The following is a 14827-nucleotide window of genomic DNA, read 5'->3' as shown; positions in this document are numbered from 1 at the left end:
GCATACAAAGATCCTCTGAGGAATTTATGCTGTCTTGTTGATCTTTGGCTTAATCATTACAGCTTACATAAGTACATGAGAATTTGCCCATACAAATATAATGAAAAAGACAAAGATAAAATGGAAATGAATGCAAAGTAATGAAGATGGCAGTAAATGTAATTAAAAAATACAGAAACAAGCTAACGGGAAATCTGTAATGTGAAGAAAGCCTTTAAGGTTGACCTGCTGACCTTTTAAGTGTTGCAAATATGCCAGGCTCCATGATGAAGGTCAATGCTCGAGAACGCCATAGGGCAGTTGGACTGAATGTCCGCTTGACGAGGCTTCATCTTCCTCTCCTGTCTAACAGAAGAATGAAAAGTAGCATATGGACTTAACTAATTTACTAGCTTTCCAATGAAAGCTGTATGTGTGCTAATCCAGACCCCACAAAGGGAAATGATGATATTTGGATCCATCTAAGAAGAAAATATGGCTTGGAAACAAGTATATTCCCTTAACCTTTCAACCACTCCACCCATATATATCATTGTCTGGGGTAACAATGCCAACCAAAGATTCACAATTTGAAGATTTCCTGCGGAAAGTCCAAGGATAAGTTTTTTTTTTCTGGTTGGTTATATGAGTTGCTGGATGCCTTTACGAACTGACTACATTCAGTTGGCCCTTTACACTAGGATGAGTGAAGTATCACAGTTATGCTGATGCTATGCCACAGCCAAATTTCCTTAATTTCCAACTAAACTGGCCCTTACACCGGTGAACCTAATAAATTTGCTTTTATCCACATTTACCTTCCAATCTTTGGTCACAACTTTGACAAGTTTCCCAAATCTGCCATCATTGGTGTATCATCAGCAAACAACAACTGACTCGCTTATTCAGAATCTTTCATCCCTAACAAAAACTCATATTGCTCCTCTATCCAAACTCTCACTTACCTCCCTTACCACCCCATTCATAAACAAACTGAACAACCATGGTAACATCACATACCCTTACCACAGACCAAAGCTTATTTGAAAACCATTTACTCTCTCTTCTTCTCACTGATAATGTTTTCCTTCTTTTCCAAAAACCCTACTAATCTTCTCCTTCACCTCCAAAATACAATGATCAACATCCCACCCACTGCCCCTCTCAACTTACAGCCAAAAGTATCTCTTTTACTCGCCTATCAATTACTATTAAGCCAATTAATGTATCCCGCTGAACACTTTCATATTCACATGCATGTACTATGTATGTCCCCTCAGTTAGTCCTGATATTCCCAATCACCTGTACACTTCCAGAAGTTCTTCATCATTTCCTTCATAATACTGAAAATCGTGTTCAAATCACCCATCACTTAATACCCTGGTGTCTTAATCAAAATCTGCAACACTCACTCATAGCCAGTGCATTAACAATAATAATCAACCCATCTCTTGCCATCCACTTCCATTTTTACCCACATAGGCTAGAATTTACTTCCATTACACTATTCCATAAACTACCACAACTCCTGCTTCAGGAGAGTACAACTCCTTTCACTGGCTCTTGTCCTCTCCCAACCCCAACTTTACTCCTAAAGACATTTTAAAACTATCCTTACCTGTACTCTTCAGATTTTTTTCACTCAGAATAGTCCATCTTAATTATACACCAAGCTCTCCTTTCTCTCATCTTTACAAATCCACACACATTAAAAACACCCAAGCTTGAGGATTCAAGGCAAGATGACCAACACAGACACACACACACACACACACACACAAAACACACACACACACATATTTTAAAACATACACACTGTGTGTTGAAAAGTTTAGGACAAATGGAGAGAATGTGTGAGTAAAGGTGTGACAAAGAGGATATATGTGTCAGAAAAGCCGGAGACCAAAATGGAGGTGGAAGGATGAGTGAAAAAGATTTTGAGCAATTTGGACCTAAATAGCAGAAGTTGAAAAGGCATGCATGGATAAAAGTGAATTGGACGATGTGGGTAGACTGGGGTCGATGACTATCAATGGACTGAACCACAGCATGTGAAACAATCTGGAAAAGCCATGGAAAAGGTCTGTGGGCCTTGAAGTGATAAGGACTAGGGTTTCTGTGCATAAACACCATGACAGCTAGAGAATGAGGACTATATGGTGCATTTATGTATATCCATGCCGGAAGTGGGTGGGTTGGGCCATTCTTAATACATCCACAAACATCTCTATCATTGTATATATAGATATCATTATATCATATCTAACTGCCTGTTTTTTTCCCCCCATCAGCGAGGTAGCACAAGAAAACAGATGAAAATGACCCCAACCACTCATATACACATATATATACATAAATGCCCAATACACACACATAAAATATCAATGGTACACTACATATAAGACACAAAGACATACATATATATATATATATAATATATATATAGAATAGATATAGATATAGATATATATTTTTATTTTTTTTTTTATTCTATTCGCCGGTCCCGCGATAGCGTGGTAGCGTTAAGAACAGAGGATTGGGCCTTTTTTTGGAATATCCTCCTCACCTGGCCCACTCTGTTTCCTTCTTTTGGAAAATTAAAAAAAAAAAAGAGAGGGGAGGATTTCCAGCCCCCCGCTCCCTCCCCTTTTAGTCGCCTTCTACAACACGCAGGAATACTGGAAGTATTCTTAACCCCTATCCCCATGGATAATATATATAACTCATAAATATGCATACTGCAATTGCTGCCTTCAATCCTTTTCTGTCACTACCCCCCACCACACAGGAAATAGCCCCCTACTGCAAGGTAGAGCCAGGAAAAAAAAATAACAAGATAAAACATAAAAAAAAGGCCAATCATTGCATCATACTCAGTCTGTACCTGTCATGTGTATTGCAACCAAACCACTGCTCCCTTTCCACACCAGCCTACAAACTTTCCATGGCTCACCCCAGACGTTTTCACATGCCCTCCCTGGTTCAATCATGACAGCACGTCGACCCTCGGTATACCACTCGTTTCCTTGCATACCTTTCATTTCACCACCCTCCTGTATGTTTTAGGCCCCCAGTTTGCTCAAAATCTTTTTCACTCTATCTCTTCCACCTCTCATTTGGTATCCCGATTCTCCTCGTTTTCCATCTACCTCTGACTCATAGATCCTTCTTTGGGTCAATCTTTCCCCCCAGCATTCTCTCAATGTGTCCAAACCATTTCAACACATCCTCACATCTGCCTCTCAACCACACTCATTTTATTACCAACACATTCTCGTCTTACCACGTTCATTACCTTTAACTCCGACCAACCATCTCACATCATGATATTTCCGCAAACATTTCATTTCCAACAATCCACCCTCCTCTGCACAACCCTAACGAGAGCCCATGCCTCACAACCACATAGCATTGTTGGAACCATATTCCATCAAACATACCCAATTTTGCCTCTCTTGAGATAACATTCTCACCTTCCACATAACATTCTTCAATACTCCAGAACCTTCACTCCCTCCCCTACCCTGTACGCACTTCTGCTTCAAATGGTTCCATCTGCTGTACTCAATCTCAGATAGCTAAAAACACTTCACTTCTTCCATTTGTCCCCATCAAACTTACTTCCTCCCGCAATTAACTTGTCCCTCAACCCTACTGAACTAAAAATCTTGCTCTAATTCACATCTCTCTCAACTTTCTTCTTTCACTACATACTCACTTTACTTAAACTCAGTCACCAACCTCTGCAGTTTCTCACTAGGAATCACCACCAGAATGTATCCATCCGCCAAACAAACAACTGACTCACTTTCCCAAGCCCTCTCATCCACTACACAGGCATACTCCACCCTGTTCTCTAAAACTCCTTGCATTTACTTCCCTAACCTCCCCATCCATAAAAAAATTCAAACAGCATGGGACAAAAAAGAATAAAATCACACACCCCTGCCAACATACACTGGGAACCAATCACCTCCGCTCTTCCTACTCATACACATGCCTTACATGCTTGATTGGTAAATACTTTTCACTGCTTAACGTAACTACTTCCCACACCATATACTCTAAAACCTTCCACAAAAAGCATCTCTATCAACTTTATCATTTCCTTCCCAGTGCGTAAAATCCATTCATTTTTCTAAGTATTCTCACAACATTCTTCCAATGCTATCCGCACCACTTCTAAAACCACACTGCTATACCCTCAATCGGATGTCTGTAATATCTTCACCCTCTCATCAACACCCTCCCATTTGTGGGATTTTCAGAAAAGAAGAAGAAAGTTGGGGTAAAGATTGTGGTGAGATTAAGTTCAGCTTAGGAAGGAGACTGTGTGAGGAAGTACCTAGGGAGACTGAGTAGCATAATGGAAAAAAGGTTAGAACAAAGGAAAGGTAGGGATTGGGGGAGGAAGGACGTATTTAGGAAGCAGTGTTGCTTGTGCAAAGAGCTGTGGCATGAGAGCGTGGAAGTGGTTGATTTTATAAAAGGTAGTGAGTGGTGGATAAGAAGTAAGTTTTATTAGTGCAAAGAAGAAGAGCATGTGGAACGTTTTTTTGCAGGTAAAAAAGCAAATGATGGAGAGGTTTAAAAGAAAGAGCAGGAGTTCAAGAGATAGGGTGCAAGAGGGCAAATGTGAGTTGGTTGAGAGAAGTATCATTAAATTTCAGGGAGATAAAAAGATGTTTTGGAAGGAGGTAAAATAAGTGCATAAGACAAGGGAGCAAATGTGGAAACTTCATGAAGGCGTAATGGGGGAGTGATAACAGTAGTGGTGATGTGAGAAGTCGAATGAGTGAATATCTTGAAGGTTTGTGAATGTGTTTGATGATAGATTGGCAGATATAGGTGTTTTTGGTCGAGGTGGTGTGCATAAGTGAGAGATTAGAAAAGATTTGGTTAATAGAGAAAGGTATAAAAGCTTTACGGAAGATGAAAAGCTGGCAAGACACAGTTTGGATGGTATGCATGGAAATTTATTAAAAAAGGGGGTGACTGTATATTTGTTGAATGGTTGGTAAGTTATTTTAATGTATGTATGAATCATGTGAGGTACCTGAGGAGTGCGAATGCTTGCATAGGTCCCCCTTTGTACAAAAGCAAACGGGATAAGAGTGAGTGCTTTTCCACAATAAAAAAATTAACAGAGGTATAATTTGTTGAGTATACCCTGGAAAATTATTTAGGAGTGTATTGATTGAGAGGGTGAAGGCATGTAACTGAGCATCAGATTGGGGAACAAGCAGTGTGTTTCAGAATGGTAGAGGATGTGTGGATCAGGGTTTGCTATTGAAGAAGTATGTGAGAAATACTTAGAAAAACAATGATTTGTATGTAGCATTTATGGATCTGGAAAGAAGTAAGAATAGAGATGGTTCTGTGGAAAGGTTTTTAAGAATATATGGTGTGGGGGTAGCAAGTTGTTAGAAGCAGTGAAAAGTTTTTATCGAGGATGTAAGGCATGTGTACGTGTAGGAAGAGAGGAAAGTGACTGGTTCTCAGTGAATGTAGGTTTGTGGCAGGGTGTGTGATGTCTCCATGGTTGTTTAATTTGTTTATGGATGGGGTTTTTAGGGAGGTGAATGCAAGAGTTTTGGAAAGAGTGGCAAGTATGAAGTCTGTTGGGGATGAGAGAGCTTGGGAAGTGAGTCAGTTGTTGTTCGCTGATGATACAGCGCTGGTGGCTGATTCATGTGAGAAACTGCAGAAGCTGGTGACTGAGTTTGGTAAAGTGTGTGAAAGAAGAAAGTTAAGAGTAAATGTGAATAAGAGCAAGGTAATTAGGTACAGTAGGGTTGAGGGTCAAGTCAATTGGGAGGTAAGTTTGAATGGAGAAAAACTGGAGGAAGTAAAGTGTTTTAGATATCTGGGAGTGGATCTGGCAGCGGATGGAACCATGGAAGCGGAAGTGGATCATAGGGTGGGGGAGGGGGCGAAAATCCTAGGAGCCTTGAAGAATGTGTGGAAGTCGAGAACATTATCTCGGAAAGCAAAAATGTGTATGTTTGAAGGAATATTGGTTCCAACAATGTTGTATGGTTGCGAGGCGTGGACTATGGATAGAGTTGTGCGGAGGAGGATGGATGTGCTGGAAATGAGATGTTTGAGGACAATGTGTGGTGTGAGGTGGTTTGATCGAGTAAGTAACTTAAGGGTAAGAGAGATGTGTGGAAATAAAAAGAGCATGGTTGAGAGAGCAGAAGAGGGTGTTTTGAAATGGTTTGGTCACATGGAGAGAATGAGTGAGGAAAGATTGACCAAGAGGATATATGTGTTGGAGGTGGAGGGAACGAGGAGAAGAGGGAGACCAAATTGGAGGTGGAAAGATGGAGTGAAAAAGATTTTGTGTGATCGGGGCCTGAACATGCAGGAGGGTGAAAGGAGGGCAAGGAATAGAGTGAATTGGAGCGATGTGGTATACAGGGGTTGACGTGCTGTCAGTGGATTGAATCAAGGCATGTGAAGCGTCTGGGGTAAACCATGGAAAGCTGTGTAGGTATGTATATTTGGGTGTGTGGACGTGTGTATGTACATGTGTATGGGGGGGGGGGTTGGGCCATTTCTTTCGTCTGTTTCCTTGCGCTACCTCGCAAACGCAGGAGACAGCGACAAAGTAAAAAAAAGAAAGAAAAAAAATATATATATATATATATATATATATATATATATATATATATATATATATATATATATATATATATATATATATATATATTTTCTTTTCTTTCAAACTATTCGCCATTTTCCGCGTTAGCGAGGTAGCGTTAGGAACAGAGGACTGGGCCTTTTTTGGAATATCCTCACCTGGCCCCCTCTGTTCCTTCTTTTGGAAAATTAAAAAAAAAAAAAACGAGAGGGGAGGATTTCCAGCCCCCCGCTCCCTCCCCTTTTAGTCGCCTTCTACGACACGCAGGGAATACGTGGGAAGTATTCTTAATCCCCTATATATATATATATGTATACACACACACATCTTGAACTTCCTGATTCTAGTTCATGTACACTTTTGCAATCAGTCAAAAGAAAAATACTGTACAGGAAATCTAAATATGCTGATTATCATGAAGGCAAAACATTAATAAGGCAATAACAAAAATTTTTTTTATGGAAATATATATATCACATTTCATAGATCACAGACCTAAAATATTTACAGAGTTACAAAATAACTAAGAAATATTGTGATCAATATCATAAATTCTCAGTAATATGACCTGTCCTCCTGTACTAGTAGTGAAAAAGGCAAGTGTGCTTGACTGCAACAAGCATAGAAATTTCTTCTCTCAATACAGATGGGCTATGGTATCTCAATAAGACACCTCAGATAAAATTCAGATCATTAAGGTACCAATGCTTATGCAGGGATCTAAATAAAATATTTCATTACAAATTTTGATTCGCTAAACCAAAAAAAAAGGCAGTAATATCTTTTGCTTCTGTCTTCCAGATATTCCCCAGACCTAGGAATAAGAACTATCAAAACAATAATCTTAATAAATAAGATAATACTTTGGTACCACATCCTGCAATGCCCTTTTATATCTACACTTCTGGATGTATACTGTAAAAAGAAAAAACAAAACAAAACAGTATGCTGCTCCTGGATATGCATTATATATCCAGTTAAGGAAATTTAATTTCAAATAATGTCTGATGAAGCAAACACCACTTTAAGTAAATCACACTTAAACAGTTCCTTCTTTAAACCTGATTGTTTCAGGTGGGTCTCGTCTTCGAGATTTTCGAGAATTTTTCCTGTCAATGTCCTCATGTTTGACCATAAACTCATACAGTTCTTTGTCAGCAACCAATTCCCGACCATCTGTAGTGTCATATGTGTTGTAGTCATCAGAGAAGCACAAGAACAATGTATCAACTGCCATCTCATAGACAGAAAAGACACAATGTGTAATGAAGAGTGCAAACACAGCTGTAACAATAAGTGGTATAGCATAGAGGTGAAGAGTGGGGTCAGCATGCAGCACTGGGAGAGCGATGCAGCATACAATTCCTGTCACAGCTACTTTGGCCAAGAACAGTGTCAAGTCACCAACACTGTTCACTGTGGCCACCTGCAGCATGTTAGTTAGCACCACACGCCAAGCAATTTTGGCAGAGGTGCAGAATGCAGTCCCTCTGGTAGCTGTGACGGTGTAAGCATTGTGGTTCATGTATTTAAGGAAGTGTTCAAAGCACCAAAGGCAACAGCAACAAAGTCTAAGACCACACCGTGCACAGCTATGTTCAGGATCCTTACACTTCTTTGTAATCCACTGTATAATCAGCCTCGGTAGCTTACAAATGGTAATAAGCAGTGACCCTTTTGCTATATATATATATATATATATATATATATATATATATATATATATATATATATATATATATAGGTATAAGTTTGTTGAGTATTCCTAGTAAATTATATGGGAGGGTATTCATTGAGAGGGTGAAGGCATGTACAGAGCATCAGATTGGGGAAGAGCAGTGTGGTTTCAGAAGTGGTAGAGGATGTGTGGATCAGGTGTTTGCTTTGAAGAATGTATGTGAGAAATACTTAGAAAAGCAAATGGATTTGTATGTAGCATATATGGATCTGGAGAAGGCATATGATAGAGTTAATAGAGACGCTCTGTGGAAGGTATTAAGAATATATGGTGTGGGAGGCAAGTTGTTAGAAGAGGTGAAAAGTTTTTATCAAGGATGTAAGGCATGTGTACGTGTAGGAAGAGAGGAAAGTGATTGGTTCTCAGTGAATGTAGGTTTGCGGCAGGGGTGTGTGATGTCTCCATGGTTGTTTGTTTATGGATGGGGTTGTTAGGGAGGTGAATGCAAGAGTTTTGGAAAGAGGGACAAGTATGAAGTCTGTTGGGGATGAGAGAGCTTGGGAAGTGAGTCAGTTGCTGTTCGCTGATGATACAGTGCTGGTGGCTGATTCATGTGAGAAACTGCACAAGCTGATGACTGAGTTTGGTAAAGTGGGTGAAAGAAGAAAGTTAAATGTGAATAAGAGCAAGGTTATTAAGTGCAGTAGGGTTGAGGGTCAAGTCAATTGGGAGGTAAGTTTGAATGGAGAAAACCTGGAGGAAGTAAAGTGTTTTAGATATCTGGGAGTGGATCTGGCAGCGGATGGACCCATGGAAGCGGAAGTGGATCATAGGGTGGGGGAGGGGGAGAAAATCCTGGGAGCCTTGAATAATGTGTGGAAGTCGAGAACATTATCTCAGAAAGCAAAAATGGTTATGTTTGAAGGAATAGTGGTTCCAACAATTTTGTATGGTTGCGAGGCGTGGGATATGGATAGAGTTGTGCGCAGGAGGGTGGATGTGCTGGAAATGAGATGTTTGAGGACAATGTGTGGTGTGAGGTGGTTTGATCGAGTAAGTAACATAAGGGTAAGAGAGATGTGTGGAAATAAAAAGAGCATGGTTGAGAGAGCAGAAGAGGGTGTTTTGAAATGGTTTGGGCACATGGAGAGAATGAGTGAGGAAAGATTGACCAAGAGGATATATGTGTTGGAGGTGGAGGGAAAGAGGAGAAGTAGGAGACCAAATTGGAGGTGGAAAGATGGAGTGAAAAAGATTTTGTGTGATTGGGGCCTGAACATGCAGGAGGGTGAAAGGAGGGCAAGGAATAGAGTGAATTGGATCGATGTGGTATACCGGGGTTGACGTGCTTTCAGTGGATTGAATCAGGGCCCTCTGTGCCTCACTCCACGTTCATGTTTTGGCTGTAGAGGTCAGGGCTGGGAGGTCTATGCTGTCTCTTAATCCTCACTTCACTTTCATACTTACACCTTTACCCTTCACTATTCTATTAAGGGACCCAATGACACTTCAACCCTGCACTGCTCTCTCCCTTATCACTCCTTCCATATCACCACACTTACTCAAGAGAGCTCCCAGATACTTAAATTTTCTCACTTCTTCCAGTCTTTTCTCCTCATATCCTCATCACAATTTAGTACACTTTCTTTTTTCACACTACATGGTTCTACAAAATCTATACTTTCACTTCGTTTCCCTTCAAACACCATACTTTACTTTTACTTGCATTTACCTTCAATCTCCTAAGCTTACACACATTATAAAACACCTACATCCTTCTGCAACTCCTCTTCACTCTCTGCAAACAGGCATGCCACTAGCCACACTCATCATTTCTTCAAAATACCCTCTCCAACTTCCTTTTAAATCCTCCTTTTGATTCAGCTTGGAAGTATCTGAAAAAGGAAAAACAACTAGGATTTTCATATAATGCCTGCAGGTTCTGAACCCATATGGTTTCTTAATCAGTTTTGGTAACTGGATGGATCATTTTAATCAAGAGTTGTGAATGACAATTTGAACTAGTAATAAGAATCTCATCCCTAGTAGAAATCCAAGTCTTTTTATAACACTATTGATTATGACAATCTATGGTTCATAATGAAAATTTAAGACTATCAATAAGACACTATGGTTAAAAATAACCTCAGTCAAAAGGAAAAAATGCATATTCACGATAGAAATTTAAAATCAAATAAATAAAAGTACAGGGTATGTGAGTAGATTTTACATAAAATTATACAGTAAGCTAAATAAATCAGTTCATATTTTCTATATGAAAATTAATGGTGATATCGAGGGCATGGGTTTGCCATTCTTAGGACCCAGTGTGTTTCTCCATATCAAGCACTATCCCTGCAGGTGGTAAACTCTATTTGGGTTACTTTGCTCCTAAGTTGAGAGAGACAAGGTCCTAGAATATACGGATGAGAATTTCCTTTATCACCATGTCAATCAGCATACAAGAACCTCTGAGGATGATATGCTGTCTTGGTTGACTTTGTCTTTAATCATTACAGCATACATAAGTAGCATGAGAATTGGCCATAGCAAATATAAGTGAAATAAATACAAAGATAAAAATGAAATGAATGCAAAGTAATGAAGATGGCATGTAAATGTAATTAAAATATACAGAAACAAGCTACGGGAATCTGTATGTGAAGAAAGCCTTTAAGTTGACCTGGCTGACCTTTTAAGTGTTGAAAATATGCCAGGCTCCATGATGAAGTCAGTGCTCGAGAACTGCCATAGGCAGTTGGACTGAATGTCCGCTGGACTGAGGGCTTCATCTTCCTCCTGTCAACAGAAGAATGAAAATTAGCATTTATGGGACTTAACAAATTATCTAGCTTTCCAATGAAAGCTGTATGTTTGCTTAAGGCCAAGACTCACAAAGGGGAAAGTGATGATATGTGTGGATCCATCTAAGAAGAAAAATATGGCTTGGAACATGTGAAATTCCCTAAACCTTTCAACCACTCCACCCATATATATTCAGTGTCTGGGTAACAATGCCAACCATGTATTCACAAATTGAGATTTCCTGCTGAAATTCCAAGGCTAAGTTCTGGGTTGGTTATATGAGTTTGCTGGATGCCTTTGCTGAACATACTAAGTTCAGTTGCCCTTCACACAAGGAAGAGTGAAGTATCACAGTTTATGCTGATGCTTATGCCACAGCCAAATTTTCCTTAATTTCTAACTAAACTGCCCTTACCCTGGTAAACCTAATAAATTTGCTTTTATCCACATTTACTTCCAAGCTTGGTCACAACTTTGACAAGTTTCCCAAATCTGCCATCAGTGGTGTATCATCAGCAAACAATAACTGACTCACTTATCAGAATCCTTCATCCCTAACAAACTGCATAACTTCTCCTCTCTCCAAGACTCTCACTTTACCTCCCTTACCACCCCATCATAAACAAACTGTACAACTATGGTGACATCACATACCCTTACCACAGACCAAGCTTCATTTGAAACCATTTACTCTCTTTCTTCTCACTGATACTGTTTCCTCTTTTCCAAAAACCCGTACTAATCTTCTCCTTCACCTCCAAAATATAATGATCAGACATCCCACCAGCTGCCCCTCTCAACATACAGCCAAAAGTATCTCTTTTACTCACCTATCAATTACTATGTAATCCAATTATGCCCGCTGAACATCTTTCTTATTCACATACATGTACTGATGTATGTCCCCTCTTTTTAGTCCAGATATTCCCAATCACCTGTACTTTTCCAGAAGTTCTTCATCATTTCCATTCATAATACTGAACATTCGTGTTCAAATCACCCATCACTAATACCTGGTGTCTTAATCAAAACTGCTGACACACTCACTCATGGCCAGGTGCATTAACACTAATAATCACCCATCTCTTGCCATCCACTTCCATTTTTACCCACATTAGGCTAGAATTTACTTCCTTACACTATTCCATACACTACCACAACTCCTGCTTCAGGAGCAGTACAACTCCTTCACTGGCTCTTGTCCTCTCACCAACCCCAGACTTTACTCCTAAAGACATTTTAAAACTATCCTTACCTGTACTCTTCAGATTTGTTTCACTCAGAAATAGACCATCTTAATCATACCACCTATCTCTCCTTTCTTCTCATCTTTGTTACATCCACACACATTAAAACTCCCAAGCTTGAGGATTCAAGGAAGATGACCACACAGACATAGACAGACAGACAGACACACACACACACACACACACACACACACACACACACACACACACACATACACACGTGTGTGTTGAAAAGGTTAGGACAAATGGAGAGAATGAGTGAGGAAAGGTTGACAAAGAGGATATATGTGTCAGAAGAAGCCGGAGACCAAAATGGAGGTGGAAGGATGGAGTGAAAAAGATTTTGAGCCATTGGGACCTAAATATGCAGAAGGTTGAAAGGCATGCATGGATAAAAGTGAATTGGAATGATGTGGTATACTGGGGTCGATGTCCTATCAATGGACTGAACCACAGCATGTGAAACATCTGGGAAAAGCCATGGAAAGGTCTGTCGGTCCTGGATGTGGATAAGGAGCTATGGTTTCTGTGCATTACTCATGACAGCTAGAGAATGAGAGACTATATGTGCATTTATGTATATCCATGCGGATGTGGGTGGGTTGGGCCATTCTTAATACCTTCCACAAAGCATCTCTATCATGTGTATATATAGATATCATTATATCATATCTAACTGCTGTTTCCCCCATCAGCGAGGTAGCACAAGAAAACAGATGAAAATGGCCCAACCACTCATATACACATATATATACATAAATGCCCATACACACACATATAAATATCAATGTACACATACATATAGACACAAAGACATATATATATATATATATATATATATATATATATATATATATATATATATATATATTTTTTTTTTTTTTTATACTATTCGCCGTTTCCCGCGATAGCGAGGTAGCGTTAAGAACAGAGGATTGGGCCTTTTTTGGAATATCCTCACCTGGCCCCCTCTGTTCCTTCTTTTGGAAAATTAAAAAAAAAAAAGAGAGGGGAGGATTTCCAGCCCCCCGCTCCCTCCCCTTTTAGTCGCCTTCTACGACACGCAGGGAATACGTGGGAAGTATTCTTAATCCCCTATCCCCAGGGATAATATATATACACACATAAATATTCATACTTGCTGCCTTCATCCATTTCTGTCACTACCCCACCACACAGGAAATAGCCCCCTACAGCAAGGTAGAGCCAGGGAAAAAAAAATAACAAGATAAAACAAAAAAAAAAGGCCACATTTGCTCATACTCAGTCTGTAGCTGTCATGTGTAATGCAACCAAACCACAGCTCCCTTTCCACATCCAGGCCCTACAAACCTTTCCATGGCTCACCCCAGACGTTTCACATGCCCTGGTTCAATTCAGTGACACAACGTCGACCTCGGTATACCACATCGTTTCCTTGCATAACTTTCACCCTCCTGTATGTTTAGGCCCCAGTTGCTCAAAATCTTTTTCACTCTATCCTTCCACCTCTCATTTGGTATCCCGCTTCTCCTCGTTCCTTCTACCTCTGACACATATATCCTCTTTGTCAATCTTTCCCCAGTCATTCTCTCAATGTGTCCAAACCATTTCAACACATCCTCTTCTGCTCTCTCAACCACACTCTTTTTATTACCACACATCTCTCTTACCCTTTCATTACTTACTCGATCCAACCATCTCACATCATATATTGTCCTCAAACATTTCATTTCCAACACATCCACCCTCCTCTGCACAACCCTATCTATAGCCCATGCCTCACAACCACATAGCATTGTTGGAACCACTATTCCATCAAACATACCCATTTTTGCTCTCTAAGATAACATTCTCACCTTCCACACATTCTTCAATACTCCCAGAACCTTCACTCCCTCCCCTACCCTGTGACCCACTTCTGCTTCCATGGTTCCATCTGCTGTTACGTCAATTCTCAGATATCTAAAACACTTCACTTCTTCCAGTTTTTCCCCATTCAAACTTACCTCCCAATTAACTTGTCCCACAACCCTACTGAACCTAAAAATCTTGCTCTAATTCACATCTACTCTCAACTTTCTTCTTTCACACACTTTACTGAACTCAGTCACCAACCTCTGCAGTTTCTCACATGAATCAGCCACTAGAGATGTATCATCAGCAAACAACAACTGACTCACTTCCCAAGCCCTCTCATCCACAACACAGGGCATACTCGCCCCTGTCTCTAAAACTCTTGCATTTACTTCCCTAACCTCCCCATCCATAAAAAAATCAAACAGCAATGGGGACATCACACACCCCTGCCAACATTCACTGGGAACCAATCACTCTCCTCTCTTCCTACTCATACACATGCCTTACATGCTTGGTAAAAACTTTTCACTGCTTTAAGTAACTTACTTCCCACACCATATACTCTTAAAACCTTCCACAAAGCATCTCTATCAACTTTATCATATGCCTTCTCCAGTTGCGTACAAATCCAT

General features: G+C 40.0%; 1 long non-coding RNA gene across 1 annotated transcript; it reads right to left on the bottom strand.

Moving 5' to 3' along the window:
* Window positions 1-7566: 7566 nt before the first annotated feature.
* On the bottom strand, window positions 7567-11120 carry LOC139748435 (uncharacterized). Its single transcript, XR_011712672.1, has 2 exons — window positions 10997-11120; window positions 7567-10199 (listed from the first exon to the last, which is right to left on the bottom strand). It is a non-coding gene; the product is annotated as an uncharacterized lncRNA (long non-coding RNA).
* Between the last annotated feature and the right edge of the window lie 3707 nt (window positions 11121-14827).

This window comes from Panulirus ornatus, unplaced genomic scaffold (assembly GCF_036320965.1).
Source record: "Panulirus ornatus isolate Po-2019 unplaced genomic scaffold, ASM3632096v1 CTG_2406_pilon, whole genome shotgun sequence".
Classification (NCBI taxonomy): Eukaryota; Metazoa; Arthropoda; class Malacostraca; order Decapoda; family Palinuridae; genus Panulirus; species Panulirus ornatus.
Note: the sequence above shows the minus strand (reverse complement) of the source record. Positions and strands in the feature narration are given on the sequence as shown.